Raw genomic sequence first — 17,998 nt, forward strand, 5'->3', positions numbered from 1 at the left:
CATACATACACTTTGTAGATCCCCATGTAAAACAGATGTATAACCCCAGTTCCAAACAAGTGACTATCACCCCACTCAGTTGAGCTGCTGGGTGCCGGTGGGGGCCACAGCACTTATTTTTGGGGACCAGCATTTATTTTTCCGCATCAGACATTAACCAAGAGTATGAGAGGGATAAAACACAAAGAGGAAAGAGAGAGAAAGAGGGAAAAACGTCACGCTGGGGAAAGCAGGAGCCTGCAAACATGAGATAAAGGGGCGAGGAGTGTCTGGATGTGGATTAAAGAGGCATCAGGTGGCAGCATTGGTATTTCACGTGCCAACATTTTAATTGGACCACCCATTGGTTTCTGAGCAGAGCTACGGGAATACAGCACTCTTTCTTTCACAAATTAAGCACACCCACCAATAGTAAACAAGACACGTCAGAGACACCTCCCCTCTGCAGAACACCAACGCACTAATCGTCAGCAAGCTGAATGGAGCTGCAATACCCTATTACTGCTGCTAGGAGACTGCAAGGGAGACCTCCATCATGTTAGCCACTCTAACATGTCTTGAAATCTGTGATGAGTTCCTCAGTGACAGGTTTGCTCAAAAAGCACGTTGAGTGGCACAAAAACCTACCAGACACCTTCGTCAACTGTTCAAGACCTGTGTGCTTGAAGTCCTCTTTTATGAAGCCTATGCACCAGACCTGAGATGACGCAGATGTGCCAGAGACGTACCTACTAACTGCCCAACAACCAAAGGTGTGGCCATGTACAACACCACACCCCTTCACAATTCAAAAAACATCACCGGGAAACCATGAGTAGCTCTTCAGACCACCTTCAGTTGGGAGGGGGAAGGCAGCACGAAACCTTCAGACTGCAACTTGTTTCAGTCTTGTATCGGAAGCCAGGCTGCCTGCCCCTAAATCATCACAACGCTGGGCTAGGTCACAATTAAATCAAACTCTCTGTGGATTTCCGGATGGTTGCATCTGCAATTTGAGACAAAAGGGGTTTGCTGCTACAGACTGGAGATCAGGTTGACGTTCAGCGGAATGTCATGGGTTGGACAGCAGTAAGTGCAGTTTAAAAATTTTCAGACCGGTCCTCTTAAACTAAGCCTCCCCATACTTCTGACTCCAATTATCATGCCTCTTGTTTTTGAGTTATCCAGAATTGTCAGAACCATACGTAGAGGGCAAAATCTGCTCTTGTCTGTGTCTAATGATTTGACTGCTCTGCCTTCTGGTGCGACTTTTCGGGCATATCTGCTCATGAGCACGCTTACACCTCAGTGCAGTGTGGTCAAGAGCGAAGGGCGAACAGGGCTGAGATATATCATGGGAATGAACCTCTGGATGCTGCAGCCTGTAGGGATGGAAGCTAGAAGAGCCTCTAAAGTGAGTGTTTTGCTTATTTCCTTTCAAAGTGTTTCCTTAGGCAATATTCAACTCTCCCGTTTGATGGACAGTCCTCTTGATGTTGTCCTTCCATGGTAACTACAGGGAGAGAAATGATTTAGCTTAACGCTCTTTATGAAACTTGGGTCCTGCAATCTCAATCGCTTTCTCGTCACAATTTTATTCGCCTTTTCACTTGAATCTTTTTTGTGGATACATCGACTCAGGGATAGGACCGTCTGTTACCTTGTCCAGTGCCAGCGAGGTGGTGAATTTTATTCTTGGTTTCTTGAGAATGTGTTTTGGCAGCAAGGAAGGTTTGGATCTTAATAGTATTTGTTGTCTCACCTCCTCCTCAGGGTTGGTTACCGTGCATGTGCTCACCTTCTCCTGTAGCCGGACATGAAAAATGTTAAGTGATTCTGGTGGAGAATGGTGGGCTATACGCCATAGGAATATCTCATTATATGCATTCAACTGTGGTGCAAAGCATATGTTCAGAGCACCAACTTCAGTGTTGTATAGTTTCAGATTTTTTTCACCTCTTCCTCAAAATACTGGAGCGGGGGAGCATTTTACTGCCTCTTCTATTTCTTAGGCTGCTCCCAACATTATTTGTTGCTGTGATACCTATATTCCCTAATCCAAACCATAGGTAGATGGGTCAATGTATGGAAGGAATAAAGAAAGGGTAAGCGGTGTCACAGCACCAATGCAGGTCTTCAAGATTCAGTTCGTGAATTTAGCCATCCCTCCACCACTCACTGAGTTTTTTATCTGGTTGATAGGGCTCTTTTTTACATGTCGCTCTTGTCCTATCTCATAGGGCCTAAGATGTCACATGGCCAGCATTTCCCAGAATACACAGTATTTTTAAGTTAAAGTAAAAAAAAATTGGGCAAATCAGCAAAATTCACTATGCATTCCGCTTTTATTAAAACACTTACATTGACTGAGTATCTAACCTATTCCTAAATGTTGTTGTTTTATCTATTCAGTCATGTTGGATTCTTGGTGATTCGATGGATAAAAATCCTCCAATTCTTTTTGCCAATAACAGAATTCTTTAGGTCTTGGATATTCTTGTTTTTAACATTTTTGAGTGTGTCTAACCACCGAGATCTTGGTCTTCCTCTTTTCCTTTTTCCTTCCATCATTCCCAAAATAATGTTCTTTTCCAGGGAGCCTTCACTTCTCATTATGTGGCCAAAATATATGCATTTATTTTTTAACATTAACAATTCTAGTGAAAGTTCCAGCTTGATCTGGTCAAGTATTGATTGATTCATTGTTCCATCAGTCCATGAGATACGCAAAAGCCTTTTCCAGCACCAGAGATCGAAGGAGTAAATTCTTTGACAATCATTTTTTTTTTGTTGCCCAGCTTTCACAACCATACATTGTTGCAGGAAAGACCATTGCTTTGACGATTCGTATCTTTTTTGTAGCCTTCTTCTGTTTTTGGGGCAATTGCCATCTCAATTTAGCTTGTGGACCTAAGAAAATTAAGTCTTTCACAATCTCTATTTCTTCATTGTCAATTCAGAAACTTTGTAAGATTACTGTTGACATGATTTTAGTCGTTTTCACCTTCAAATTTAGTCTAACTGCAACGCTATTTTAAAAAAAATCTTGGTAATGATTGCTTTGAGATATTCTGCACTTTGCGCAATCAGGGTTGTGTCATCAGCATACTGCAGTCTGTTGATTTTTCTTCTTCCAATTTTGATTCTAGTCTGAACGTCATCAAGTTCAGATTTTCACACAATAAACTGTGCATAAAGATTGAACAAATATAGTAATAGGATACAACTTGTGTCAAATGCCTGTTGCAACATTGAACTACTCTGTTTCTCCATAATCAGTCCTCAATATCACTTCTTCGTTGATGTACAGATTCCTCAGGAGACTGAGCAGGAGGGTTGGATCACCCGTATCTTTTAACACATTCTTCAATTTTCTATGCTCAATGCAGTCAAAGAACTTAGCATAGTCTATAAAGCAGAAAAATATGTAATTCTAAAATTCTCTGGCTTTTTCAACTATCCATTGCATGTTAGAGATCTGATGAAGAAGAAAATGTGACGCACTTCTGGATTTCCGCCAAGAAAATTGAAAGGATAGAATTCCCTATATGATAGAAGCAGAATTGCAGTGCCAAAAATAGAATATAGGAGATTTTACAAAAACTCTTAATCATGTACCTGTTTCTGGCCCTTTTAGAATCTTACAACATGAGTAACCCTAGGCGTAGTATGCGTGGTAGCGCTACTCGTAGCTACGCGAAGTGCACTTTGCGAGCTACGCGTAACTACGCGAACTGCGTAGTGCACTGTCCAAAATGCTGTTCGTACAGATTGCACAGTGCGGGATGCTTGTCCGCACTGTGCAATCAATGCAAACCACATCTTGCACAGTGCAAGCAGTCGTTTTCTGCCGCTCTAGTAGATTTCTACTCGAGCGGCAGCTTTCTCAAAGCAGACTGGTAGTTTCTCATTGCGAGGGGTCGCGAGCATACCAACCACTTGCAATGAGAAACGTGACCTCAGCGCGTTAAGAATCTCACCAGGAGGTTTATTTTCCATGCTCGCGATCGGCAACTTGAGATGAAATGAAAAAAATAACTTGATTAAGCGCACTGCGGCCAAGCGGCTTCCTGGCGCTGGGGACTTGGCCAGACTCAACGAGGGGATCCAAGGGAGCTAGCAGGGGAATGCCTGGGAGAACAGGAATGTTTTGAGAGCTTTACGGAAATGGGTATAAATGGGAATGGAACGAATGAAAAGAGGAAGACTATTCCAGAACCGGGGGGCCAGAACCGAAAATCGGATGCCCCCCGTTCTGGATTTACGGAAGCGGGGGACGTGCAGAAGGGAAAGAGAGGAGGAGCGGAGAGGAGGAGCGGAGCAACTTGATGTTGCTGATCGCGAACGAGGAAAAAGTCTCGCCGGGATGTCATTTTGCTCGCTCGCGGTCGCCAACTTGACGTTTAGGACAGCGAGCAAGCAAAAAATGGTCGCTACGCGTGTTTGCACTGCGCTACGGGCAATTCTCGTAGTGCAAACTTCGCACACTATGCGAACGTAGCGTAGTACTTCGCCCAGGGTTAAACATGAGCTGGTCTAACTTCTCATAGAAAGGTGGCACCCTATCAGGGGTTCGAATGAATCCTACCAGTCAGATTAGCTGGAGTGTGTGGCGAGGACACTCAGAGATCAGAACAAACACAAACCAATATCTTGCTTCCTTTCCAAGCATGGACAGTCCTTTTTGTTAGATCGGGGGGTACACCTGGCATGCGCAAGTGTTAAACTACCAACTGCCTGTCCGCAAAGGCCTGGCTATTACCTCCTTGTCTGTTTTCCTCATTCCAGTCCTTAAAAAAAAGAGATTTTGCCTTGTTACACAGAACCTTCTTCCTTTAGCATAAAGACATTTAAAAATAAAGTAAGCTGGCACTTCCCTAAATTAAGCCCACCCCTTTCCTTAGCAGCGTCAATGGAAAGTCCGGAGACTAGCGACTAACCACATCCTTAGCAGCATGATAGATGGTCACCACAATTCCCCTTTCTATCATATCCTAGAAATCAGAAAAAAAACAAATAGCCATGGACTCCGCCTCATAGTTGGTGCAGGGAGGAAGCACAGGATTGTTGCAAGGGAAACCTGGACGTGACTCGGAGTAATGAATATTACTGGTCAGTAACTGGACCAGATACAATCAGCTGTATCTATTCTGTGTTTTAAGGACTTCTGCATGTCCTTAAAAAGATTCTGGAGCTGAAGAAATAGTAACCCAATGCAGGTGGCTTTCTTCTGTTCGTTTAATGCACTCTGTCAGGGTTGGACTGAGACAGAAAAAAGGCCCAGGCACCACCATACAAATTTGGCCTTCATTAGCGAATCAGATATCTAAAAAAGTAGCCCACATTTGCAAATTGCGGCAATTTTGAACTTGTCCAGACACGCTTTAGGTGTTCTGCGTGGTGTGGGAGACTGCCTGCATTTGTTCTTGCTGCAGGGAAAGCGTGAAGTCATGGGGAAAGCAACAGTAAAAACCGTCCTTCAGACTATAACAAGGGTCAGCAAAAAACGGCCCACACACTGACCGGTCAGAACAGCCTTTCTGCCTCTGTCATATTGCCCTAAAATCCAGTCCGACCGTGGACTTGATAAAGCAGAAGCCACGTTCAACAATAGTCTGACCTCTGCAAAGGATGAATGAAATTAGCGCCACCAAATGGTGATTCGTGTGAACTTCGGCCAAAAAAAGGCTTCGGTAGGGACAGTCAGTCAGTCCCATTGTGTACAGAGTGTGGGAGACAGTTCCCTTCTGATCACATAGTGGTACCAGTGTCAGTGTCACTCCGAAAAGAAACTTGCAAGGTGAATCCCCAGGCTTCTGAATTTCAAATATTTTATTTAACATTGCTGCAAGATGGTTCCCTCACCACCTCTGCTTCTTTTTCGACTACTTTAATTTATCGTCAGTTTCAAAAACCCTATGTAATTATATTCAGCACATTCAGTCTGATTTCCAACAGGCACCGGCGACATGGACGGCAAATCGTTTAACCAGTGGTGGGGAAATGACATCACACACAATTTAACTATGATGACATCATAGCTTTGACCTTGTTCGTCTTTACGAAGCCCCTCGATAGCCTCATATTTGCTACTAGGGGCATAGAAAAGTTCAAGAAGTGGAAACTACAAAATGTAAACAGGACGTCCCTTTTACTTTCTTTTCTTGCGAAGATTTTAATGAGCCATTGATGAGAAAAGAGGTAGGTAGAGCATGTCCAAGAGGCACCAACGGCCAACCCAGGGGTAGGGCGACACCAAATATCTCCGTGACTCCAAATCACTGTTGGCTGCCTATATAATCGCCAACCGATTTCAAAACCTATGCGTGGTGAACAGGGCCACACATCAAACAGGCTCAGAATTGTTGGCCAGTCGACTCTGGTCCTACAGGGGATCCAGGAAATGTACACTTAGATGACCATCGACTTCTAAAGTGCCAAAGTTTCGAAAAAGTCAAACAAAGGAGACCTTATGTCAAGGTTCAGGCAATGGTTTATGAACGTCGGGAAAAAGATAAAAGCCTAGCGCTTCCGTGAAGCCCGCTGATTCCTGCTCCAGGCATGTTGTGCCTAGTGTTGTTCTGAATAGTTTCCGCAGCGCCAGAAAGCCTTTAAGTGTGCGCTGATTTTGTATTAAAAAAATACAAGGGAGTGGTCCCTCTGCCACTTTCTCTATCGCCTAATTTCAAACCTTCTAGAACCAGCTCTGTAGAAGGCACCCAGGTTTCTTTTTGTAGGCACAGATTTGGTAGGGAGTATAATTTTGGCAGAGGCGGGCCACAGGAAGCCTCTTCACTCGGTGGGTGAGCTAAGGAGACAAGGAATGCAGGACACATGGGGCAAAGTTCCTTCTGTGTCAACCTTCACGAGCTTCGCAAGTTTGTTGACTCCGGGGTTACAGTTAAAGCAAACAGCCCTTCTGCCCAATCGATGGAAAGGCGACATGCCGCCCACGCACTCAGACAGGTGACATCTGAGGAGGAAGGACCCGGAAGGGGTCTGCGCTGCACGTCGACGTCCTTCGTCACTCGCCGCTCGCGCTCAAGAGCTTTGGGGTCCATCTGATGCGCCAAGGGCTCTCTACTACTCAATGAAGATATCCTGACAGAATCCATGAGAGGCACGCGTTATTTTTAAAAACCTAACTACTCCAGTTCACAACAGAGTGGGTTGGGTTAGGATATCTCGTACTCTCGGTGCGGACTACATCTCCCTTGCCTCGGTGCAGAGATATCAGCAGGGTAGTGGGAGGGGGTGTTTACACTTATTTCTTACCCAATACACCACTCGAACGATAAAGACTTGTTATTCGATCTAATGAATTTAACAAGAGGTTAACTGAGGCTTCCCGCCCAAAGAGCAATGATCTGTACATCAACATGTTGACTTTTCCAAAAGGCATATGACAAAATGTGGCACAATTTCGTAATTCAGTCCTTTCGAATCCTTTGTTTGTTTATGTTCAGGGGCAACTTCTTAGAAAATGTATATAGCACTAATGACCCCAGCTGCTCTCGCCACTGACCAGTGCCATCTGGTGTAGCCACTCTTCCAACTCCCCTAACTGCTCACAAAATGAAGATTCCTATTCGCATCCAATACCACTGACCACTTCCAAATGCAATTTCTGTCGCTCGAGCCATGCACAAGCAACTCACTACAAGACTCAGAAACGCAATACAAGTACTCCCAAAACCAAACAATCACAGTTTCTGATACCACATCACCATAACTACTCATATCATTGTTAAACCTTAGCACCTCATATCACCCACACCACCACCCATGCTCTGACACTTGGAAAATTATTAATTCAGAGCCACCCAATACACACCATCTCAGTCACTAATAACACCACTCCCTGGAGATACTTATATGTTCACTGTGGCGTAGTTAACTATTGGTGCAGCAGATGGAGTGGAAGAGGTCCAGAGGCCCAGAACCCTGACAACACTGTATTTTACTACCCCAAGAGCAGTCAAAGGGGTAATTTTCCCTGCTTACACCAGGACCCATGGCATACTTGCTACCTTTCTATATGTTCAGGCAATCGCATGGGTAAATTAGGGATCTTGCAGTGAAGCTCACCTAACAGTAAGACAATATTTCGAATTAGAAATTTCCAGAGTGGTGCACACAAGGAAGTAATGTTTACCCTACACTCCTAATTGAACTTCCTAAAGATAGGAGTCCTATACAAATTAAAAAATCTTGGGCACACACTATATATGGTAAATTATCCCCGTTCAGTAAAAATCCTGATTAGACATTAAAAAGAGGAAGAATATATGTTCCACATGAAAAATATAGTCATCCAAGTCTTTGGCTTCAGAGATCTTTTATTCGTAGATCATTTTCAATGTTCATGTAGCCAACACGTGTTTCATCGGATTAGCAACTTCATCAGGGCCACAGTCTTTTACAATTGAACACCAATCATTACTGAATCTAATCAGCACGGCAAGAGAATATATATTGTGTGGCACACCGACCTTCAAGTACGGCCGAGCCTACCGCCTGATCATATTCTATTCGAAACAGGTATGTGATCAGCTATCACAGGACTACTGTTACATGGGGTTATCAGGTTTCACACTGTAAACTCGTAAATCCTGCAATCCACAAATTACTGTAACTTGGCTCGGTGCGCTGTTCTGGTACTCTTTTACCAATCTTTTCTGCATTCTCTTCGTTACTTACTCACTTATCCCCTTGATTCAGTGTGCTCAGGGGCGTAACACAGGCCCCGGCAGCCCCCGCGGTGCGGGGGGGCCCTCACCCTCCAGGGGGCCCCGTCAGCACCGCACTTCTGCTGGGGAGCTCTAGATAGAGTCCAGAGGGGGCCCCTTCACGTACCCTGCAGGGGGGCCCCCTCAAGGTTTGTTACGCCACTGAGTGTGCTTATATTAGCACAAACTCAATGAAATAAGAAATGAGAAAGAAAAAAAACAGTCTAAATTTGTTGTTATATCCTCTCTAAATTGAAATGAGTTTGAATGTCACCTATGAATCATAGGTCGATGACACTATGTCTAATCTTGATTATTACTGAATGGGAATCATTTACCGTATATAATTTGTATAAAGTGTTTGCCCAAGGTTTGTTTAAGTTCTATATGTTGAACCGCACCCACATACACTACTGCTCCTTAGTCAATCACAAATCTTCTCGCAAACAGAATCTTATGCCACCATGCCGCACATCATCAGCCTGTTACAACACAGGCCAAATCAATCACTCACATCAGTCAACCCTGACTTATAAGTCCATCAACATCACCACCGAACTCCCCACATTCGCACTTCCCACATTTCAACTCATTCACACCCACCTAACCATAACTACAGATTTCATCCCTTCCTCAGGGCATCTTAAAGTCCCATGTCCCATAGACTTGACATCAACACTCATCCACAAGCATTCATTGTTCACGGCATAGCGCAACCATCAAAATTACAAACCAAAAACATTATGCAGCCTTCCTTCTCAGTGTATTAATCTCATACATCACTACGATCACCAACAAAGAAAACTCTCTAAAAGAAAAACTGCTCAACACAAACACCCCAGGGTCTCCATCACATCACCGCATATCCTTCTCAACAAAAGAGCAGCAGTCGGCCAGATGTGTGTTTTATCACTTCTTACCCAATTGTAATCCAACTGCCCTTTGGTTAGATAAATCTGACTTACTCCTGACACCAAATCGAGACAAAGGGAACTGGTGCAAAGAACTACATCAACGTGAAAGTGTAGAATTATTCAACAAGGAGGCAGGCCTTGCAGCTTACCTGAACTTCTCCAAATCACCCTTCCGTTCCACACTAATCTTAATCGAAACCTTTGACCTACAATTCAAGCCTGACTGCTAATGGCAGTGACCATTGCTAATGCAGTAACCACATCAAATACAATCACAATAGTGATCCCACCTTCCCGGATTACTAGTAGCAATCATCCAAATGTTTGTCACATTACTGAGAGACAAAATATTGTCATAATGAAATATATTCTTAAAGATAACACAATCTCACAAAAGTACACATGTATAAGTAAGCATATATTTATTACTCATAACTACATATCTGCATACCTTGAAAATACATATATCTTCAAGTTAAATAGGTGTAAAGTTCAGAATGTAAATACAGTTACCTTTACCTATAAATACTTACCATCGTGATATTGTGGTAGTCAATTATCCGGACTACCAGAACCTGGATTAGGGTTACTAACAGTAATGTCAGGTAATGCTTTATCAATATGAAATGCCTCTACTTGACTAATGAAATAACAGTCACAGCAGAAAGTCCCGATTAGCACAAAGGAAATACTAATAGCTATACATCTGCTAAACTTGGCCACAATTAGGCCAAGCATACTCACAATAAGGCAAGGATATCTGCCATTGTGCAATGTCAAAGGATTGGCAACATACGTCACAATTCACCATTTTTTATGCTAGTGCCAATGTTATGTCCAGAACAGTCATAATCATGTCAGAGATTAACTTCTTATATTGGGGGCATATAGTTTGATAATATTCTATATACCTTTTTATGGCACATGAATTTCATCTTGATTCATTTGTTCACCCACTTGGGCCCACTTGGGCTAAAGTTTGTATGAGTTCTTGTAATGAGGCTTTTTTATGATGTTATATTTTTGTGAAAATCATACAACCTATTGTGCAAAGACACATGGATAAAATGCACATGATATGTTTTGAAATTGTCTAATCATGGTGGAAATTACAATTGTATATATTCAATTGTGGACTTGACATTGAGGGCATCATGCTCAAAAGCTATGCGTACCATAAATATTGTGCTTATTGTTTCACACTTGTGTAATATTCTGATTTGGCTTTTATTTTAATTAATTGTATTATTTTAGCTGCCACTAATATCGTGACACAAATTGTATCAGTATTATTATTTAATGTCCAAACATCTGAGAGACATGAAATGCTGATATGTTGGTTGCGCAATGCAAAGTACTTCTTCTGTTGTATACAGACCAAGTATTTCTTTTATGTTGAGTATGTGAATATATCACATTATTAACATGAAAACAAAATGGCACTCATTGTGAGAGCAAAGCTGAGTGATCGGCCGAAATGCGTTATGTGGTGGTAACACAACAAAACGATTGTGGGAACACAGACCCTTTGTCGTGTCGGGGGCTTTTCTCTAATCTAAAAGCGGCATTGGTGAATATGTTACAGACATTGCTGGCAATGGAACCTGACACACCCCTTTGTTTGAATGCACTGCAGCCTCCAGTGGCAGCGTGATTTGTGTAGGTACAAGTTGTGGAGCCCTTCTGCTGAGGAAACGATTAGTAAAAACAAATGGTATCCCAACTGGTATTATTCTAAGACAATTAATAAGGATATGAATACAACATTATCCACAAGGAAGCAAGGAGACTCTGTATCGTTTAAGGCATGTGCACAAGGCATCATTTATATAGGCATTTAAGGAAAAGTAATTTTGCAGTTATTACAGCACTGCAAAAAACAAATGATAAAATTAGAAACAACCCAAATTGCACGTGGTGCTCAAGGTGTGTGAGTGAAAACCAAAGTAGCAATGCATGTGACAACGTGAGCAGCGTGGGCGGCGCAATGTGACTGGTGCACAAATGTACAGTGAAGCATTCAGTACAAAGTGGTTCCAAGTAATTTCAAGAGTTATATAGGTTCAATGTGATGTTCATGAACCACTTCGTATATGGCGCCTATGATCGCGCTGGATGGTCGACGGCGTTTTGATCCTTACGACTCAGGATCTTCATCAGTACTGGGTTGATGGCAGTGCTGTGGAGGAGATCCGCAGCAAGGTGGCGTGGTAGAGAGTGACAAGCCGGGCGAAGCTGTGCAATCGGAATATCAAGGAAATTGATGATGGTAACAATCGGCGGATCCGCGGACAAGGGAGGGCAGGATCCGGATGAATTGAGTTTCGGGACTGGCGGGGGAGTGGCGCTGGATTAGGGGGTCCGGGGGCACTGATCCGGCAGTGATTGGTGGTGCGTGAGACTGGATCTCTGTATAGTCGGCGTCTTGACACTGGCTCGAATGAAGCGAGCGTATCCTTGTAGGATACGCTCGCTTCATTCGAGCCAGTGTCAAGACGCCGACTATACAGAGATACAGAGATCCACTCGCCCGCCAGTCCCGAAACTCAATTAATCCGGATCCTGCCCTCCCTTGTCCGCGGATCCGCCGATTGTTACCATCGTCAATTTCCTTGATATTCCGATTGCACAGCTTCGCCCGGCTTGTCGCTCTCTACCGCGACACCTTGCTGCGGATCTCCTCCACAGCACTGCCATCAACCCAGTCCTGATGAAGATCCTGAGTCGTAAGGATCGAAACGCCGTCGACCATCCAGCCCGATCATAGGCGCCATATACGAAGTGGTTCATGAACATCACATTGAACCTATATAACTCTTGAAATTACTAGGAACCACTTTGTACTGAATGCTTCACTGTACATTTGTGCACCAGTCACATTGCGCCGCCCACGCTGCTCACATTGTCACATGCGTCGCTACTTTGGTTTTTACTCACACACCTTGAGCACCACGTGCAATTTGGGTTGTTTCTAACTTTATCATTTGTTTTTTGCAGTGCTATAATAACTGCAAATTACTTTCCCTTAAATGCTTATATAAATGATGCCTTGTGCACATGCCTTAAACGATACAGAGTCTCCTTGCTTCCTTGTGGATAATGTTGTATTCATATCCTTTTTAATTGTCTTAGAATAATACCAGTTGGGATACCATTTGTTTTTACTATATTCTACCCCAATCCCAACGCAGTTGATGGGTTTTAGGTCTCGCCTGTCGATGCGCATGCGCATCGAGCAAGCGAGACTATAGGGGCTCATCGACTCTTTATCTGACTTGCAAGGAATCGTGGCGATTCCTTGCAGTGCCCGTGACTTTTAAGCTCAATGCGCATGTGCATTGAGCTTAAAAGCGCGTGCACAGCCGCCCGCATTCCTCCGACACCTTTGAAGTGAAGCTTAGCTTCACTTCAAAGGCCCGGCTTCTTCACACCCACATGCCGCTCTGCCCCGCTCCGCCCCCTCCCCTGAGTCATCCTGCCTGCCCCTTCCCGCCGTGTCGCATTTCTCCTCCCCCCTCCCCTCTCTTCCCTCCGTCTTGGTTCTTTTGTCGATGTTCTTGTTGTCCATTGTTATACAACCCAAATAGTCCAAATTAATTTGCCCTTTTTTTAACGCCTGGGTATGTTCATAAAAACAGGCTCAGATATGGTTCGCCTTTAAGTCGAGGTGAATAACATTCTCCGCTAGACACGGTTTATGACTGGCTTTCTTCAGGACGCAGCTTCCGGGTGAACACACGCTCTCAGACTGTACTTGTTTTGTTCACGGTGCTCAATTGTATTTGTTCGAATTGTACAAACCGTATATATGTGTTTTGGCTGCCATCCTTCTGATTCGAGGGCAGAGATTAGGAGGCAGGCACAACGTGAACCTTTTAAAACATAACCTTTTGAGGCCCGGACGGGGTTCGAACCCGTGATCTTCGGTTTACGAGACCGACGCCTTACCACTTGGCCACCGCGCCGCAGTTATTTCAAAGCATGACTAGCTGTGTGACGTATAGTAGCTTTGGTGCTTCATGTGCATATGTTCATACTGTTTATTTTTTTGGGGTTGGTTCAGGGTCATTTGCAGTCGTTCTTAACTTCTTGCCAGAGGTCATTTGCCTCAAACTTCTCCGTTTCACTCTGTATTTCGCGAGAGTGTTTGATTTCAGCCGATTCACGATTACATTGAGACTTCTTGCGTAACTACTACATGGATTCAGGAGGGAGACTCTCCATTTTTAAAGCCAAAAATTGATTAGTTTTGTCTGTCGCCAAAAATTGATTAGTTTTGTCTGTCTCCCGCCTGAAATTGCGTCGTCTCCAATTAGAATCCAATGATGGAAATACATTTCCCCGATAACTTTTTTAAAGCTCCCACTTTACCCATTTAAAATGTTGGCATGTATTCACCGGTGTCCTTTCTCTAACGTCAAAAAATTGGAAACAAAAATCGTTAGCTGTATTTTGATCTGGTTCGTAAAGGAACACAGTAGTTCGTTTTTGAGTAATCCAGTTGCCTAACAATGGCCCCCATGATGCGGGGGCGAACTCCAGGGGGGCCTGAACTGTGCACGGAAGGGCCTGAGAGCTCGTGACTTGTTCCAGAGCATGGGGGGTGGGGGTGTGGCTCAATGTATTTTGTAGGGAGGGGCAAGTTTCTTTCGCCACTAGAGTAATCAGATTGGATTTTCAAATCCCCTCACTAGAATGTACTGTTTTTAGCAAAGAAATCCAAACGGAAAAGTCTTCTGCCAGTGTTTGTCACCTCTTTCAAAAGGGTCTGAAGGTCGACTGAAAGCGCTACTTCAAAGTCTCATTGATGGCACGTGTTTGAATAATGATTATGCAAACACGCCTTTTGAAGTGGCGAATTGAAACAAAAACATCGTCAAAATCAATAGGTTCAGCTGTGGTGGTGTAGTCCATCTTTTGGGGCCTTGTCAGACCTTGTTGCAGTGGTGACCTCCCACCAAATCCTTCTCAGCTGTGGTGGTGTATTCATCCTTTGGGTCCTTGTCAGTTCTCATTTTGCAAGGCATGGCCATTGCGAGACCTATTGCATTGCCCTAACTCACACTCACCCTCACTCACCCTCACCCTCACTCACCCTCACTCACCCTCACTCTCACTCACCCTCACTCACCCTCACTCTCACTCACCCTCAACCCCTCACTCACCCTCACTCACTCACCCTCACTCACCCTCACCCACCCTCACCCACCCTCACCCTCACTCACCCTCACTCTCACTCACTCACCCTCACCCTCACTCACCCTCAACCCCTCACCCTCACACAGTGCAATAGGTCTCGGAGCATTTGAGTTAGAGCTTTTAGATTTGTTTATGGCTTTTTTTCTTTGTAATTCTTTAGCATTGCCTACAGGAAACAAAAATGCTAAAGATTTTTAAAAAAAACCCATAAACAATTCTAAAAGCACTAACTCTAATGCTGCGAGACCTATTGCATTTCCAATGCTTGTTTCTCCTGTTGTTGATACAAAAAACGAGGAAACGATTAGGGCGGAAGTAAATGGTAGCCAGAGTGTCAGATGTCGCCCGAGTCTCCAAGTAACCCTCACCATTTAACTTAGTTTATGGATCTGGGAGAGGGACACAGCAGTATTCACATGCTGCGATTACGGGATCTGTTAACACGCTTGACAGTGATGTGACTGCCAAGTGTATAAAGGAGAGGGAGGATGCCACTGCCATAATGTTTAGCAAAGATAAAGATGTTATTAATACTGCAGCTTTGGGAGGAGCAAGTGATGGAGTCAGTTATGTAGAAGATGTCCGCAATAAGTTAAAAGACTTGAAAATGACACAAAAATGAAATATCAAAATGGTGGGAGAGTAAGTCTTCTAAAAAATATTTGGAAGTTAGATGCATACCAAGCGGCCTACGTATAGTAACTGCACCTAGTTATGTGAATCCCAACTCAAAAATGCTGAGAGAGTGGGCTGAGAATAATTCAGGTCCATCTCAAAGAATGTTGGAGATACTACCTACGTATGCTGAGCTTCATCCCAAAAGCCTACTGGAAGAAATAGATGCTTTCAGGAAGGATTTGAAGGACTATTCCGAACAGGATCTGATCAACAATTTTGAGACAGAGATGAAAGGGAGACCGGAAAAGCAAGAGCAACCAATAAAAAACTGCAAAACGTTAAAATTCTTGTGTGACAAATCTGATAATGAGATAGGGCAAATATTCCTGTTTCCAGATAATTTGACAACATATGCAGGCAAAAGTTATCTCAAAGCTTTCAGCAAAGTGTTTATTCCAAACAAACAGGAACCATTTCGAACGTCAGCTGGGAAGTTGAAACTGATCCAGATGAGTTAGCATCTGGTAATATTGCATCAAGCAAATCTATCCCATCGGACATTGAGGAGCTACATTTATTACGGCTGGACAGATCATAAAATCCCAGACCAAATCACGAAAGAATACCAAGGGAGGAGGAAAAGAAAATAGAGACGGCACCAATCAGAAACAATCTACCAAATCCAGGCAGACCAAATTCACCAAGAAATTAGTCTACAAAACACCCAAACTATTGTGAACCTATCTGACTTTGAACTAACCAAAGAAGAGCAACAGATTTTATCTTTGGGACTCTAATATTGTGCACCTACCAAATTCAACTATGGTCAAATGAGCAATAGTTTATGCAAATTCATCAGAAAATTAAAACTACGCAAATTATATTCAAGTAAACAGTGATCCTGCCAGCAAATGCACAAAAGTCAAAGGAAGGAGGTTCCAATCTACAAGTATCCAACATCAAATTGATGATGGAACTATAACAACTAGAGAGGGAAATGTATGGTAAACATGAAGCTTTAAGTGAACAAGATCTAATCAATGTATAGGAACTAGATGTGTATGAAAGGACATCAATGCCGTTTAAACCATTGTCAACCTTCAAACCAGCTATGCCAAGAGATTCCATCAATATCTCCTCAGAATTAGTGGTGCAAGCTCTAAAAACCCTACAACGTAACATGAGTTAGACATGCAGGAATACTGTCGGAGGCTGACATATAAAGTTCTACATTTTGATGAATAAACTGAGGCACAGACATGATGTGGTGGTACGACAGTCGAATAAAAGGAGGAAACATCATGTTGTGGCCTATGTCGATGTACAAAACGGAAGCAATGAAACAGTTAAATGACATGGACTGCTATAGTACAATAGTATTCAGATGTTACTGATACTAGAGTGGCTTATCATATAGAATTGTCAGAATGGTGTGGTACAGGTCTGCTTACCCAAGAGGAGTATGTTTTGAAAAATGATTTTCTCACAATACCAGTCTTGTATACTATACCAACGATATACAAAAATGCCACAATGCCCCCGGGGAGGACAATTACATCAGCCATTGGCGGTGTGTTTGATGGCACCTCCAGGAACATAGATGTTTTCCTGCAAAAGCATATCTACAATTTGTTCTCCTATACACAGGACACTGGTGACTTCTTACGAAAAATCTATGATATTTCCTGGGAGAGTAATTTTGTAATAATAACTATGGATGTAACATCTCCCACACTAGTATCTCCCACCAGGATGTTCTAAAGCCTTTCGAATACTTCCTTGGTACTTGACCATTGTCATTTCACAAACACACACAAATGCTGCTGCCCAAAACATATTGGTGCCAACCCAACTATTTCTTTCTGTTTGGCAAACAGACATACAGGCAAATCAGGGGCACAGCTATGGGCACCTGATTCACCCTCAGCTATGTGAATCTGCAAATGGGCTGATGGAAGGAGCAGGTGCTCGCACAACAATTCACTGCAGAATGGACATTAAATGCAGTCATTTGAACCGGATCTAGAGACACTATATTCGTCATTTGACGGGGGACAGAAAGCTCAGCCAAGCATTCTTTTTACAGAGAAATTAAAACAACAACAATCTAAACTTACACTTTAGTAGCTCTATCAGTAGGAAGACCAGACATCCTGGATTTGCCTGGACAGTCCCGGTTTTTCGATGACTGTCCAGGCGTCCCGACATTTGTTACAAAAACAGATAAATGTCCTGGTTTTGAGAGAGGGTGGGGTGAGCTCGCACATTTATCACTGTACTCAGTAGGCTCACGTTCACACCAGCCCTCTCATGGAACCATGGACAGAGTTTTGTTGAAAAGTCTCTCCTGCTGAGCTTCCTGACTTAATTCAGTCAGCACAGTAGGATTTAATGGTGGTGGGAGGGGGGGGTGAATCAATCCCCTGCGGAGCCCATCACCTGAGTAGAATCACAAAACTCCCCTTGCAGTGTGCCAAGTTCATACTACAGCGGTATGGGTTTCTGTAGCATAAAAATGAAATACTTCCTTGGCCATGGTGTGGTGTGTTGCATATGAGA

At 43.4% G+C, this 17,998-nt stretch overlaps 1 protein-coding gene and 1 non-coding gene across 2 annotated transcripts in view; both read right to left on the reverse strand.

The window, feature by feature from the left end:
* The window catches only part of LOC144781616 (prospero homeobox protein 1-like), an 88,105-nt gene that overhangs the window by 64,572 nt on the left and 5,535 nt on the right, over positions 1 to 17,998 (reverse strand). The window lies entirely within an intron of this gene.
* Positions 13,516 to 13,587, reverse strand: TRNAT-CGU (transfer RNA threonine (anticodon CGU)). The gene has a single exon. It is a non-coding gene; the product is annotated as a tRNA-Thr (tRNA).

Source organism: Lissotriton helveticus, chromosome 9 (assembly GCF_964261635.1).
Source record: "Lissotriton helveticus chromosome 9, aLisHel1.1, whole genome shotgun sequence".
Taxonomy (NCBI): Eukaryota; Metazoa; Chordata; class Amphibia; order Caudata; family Salamandridae; genus Lissotriton; species Lissotriton helveticus.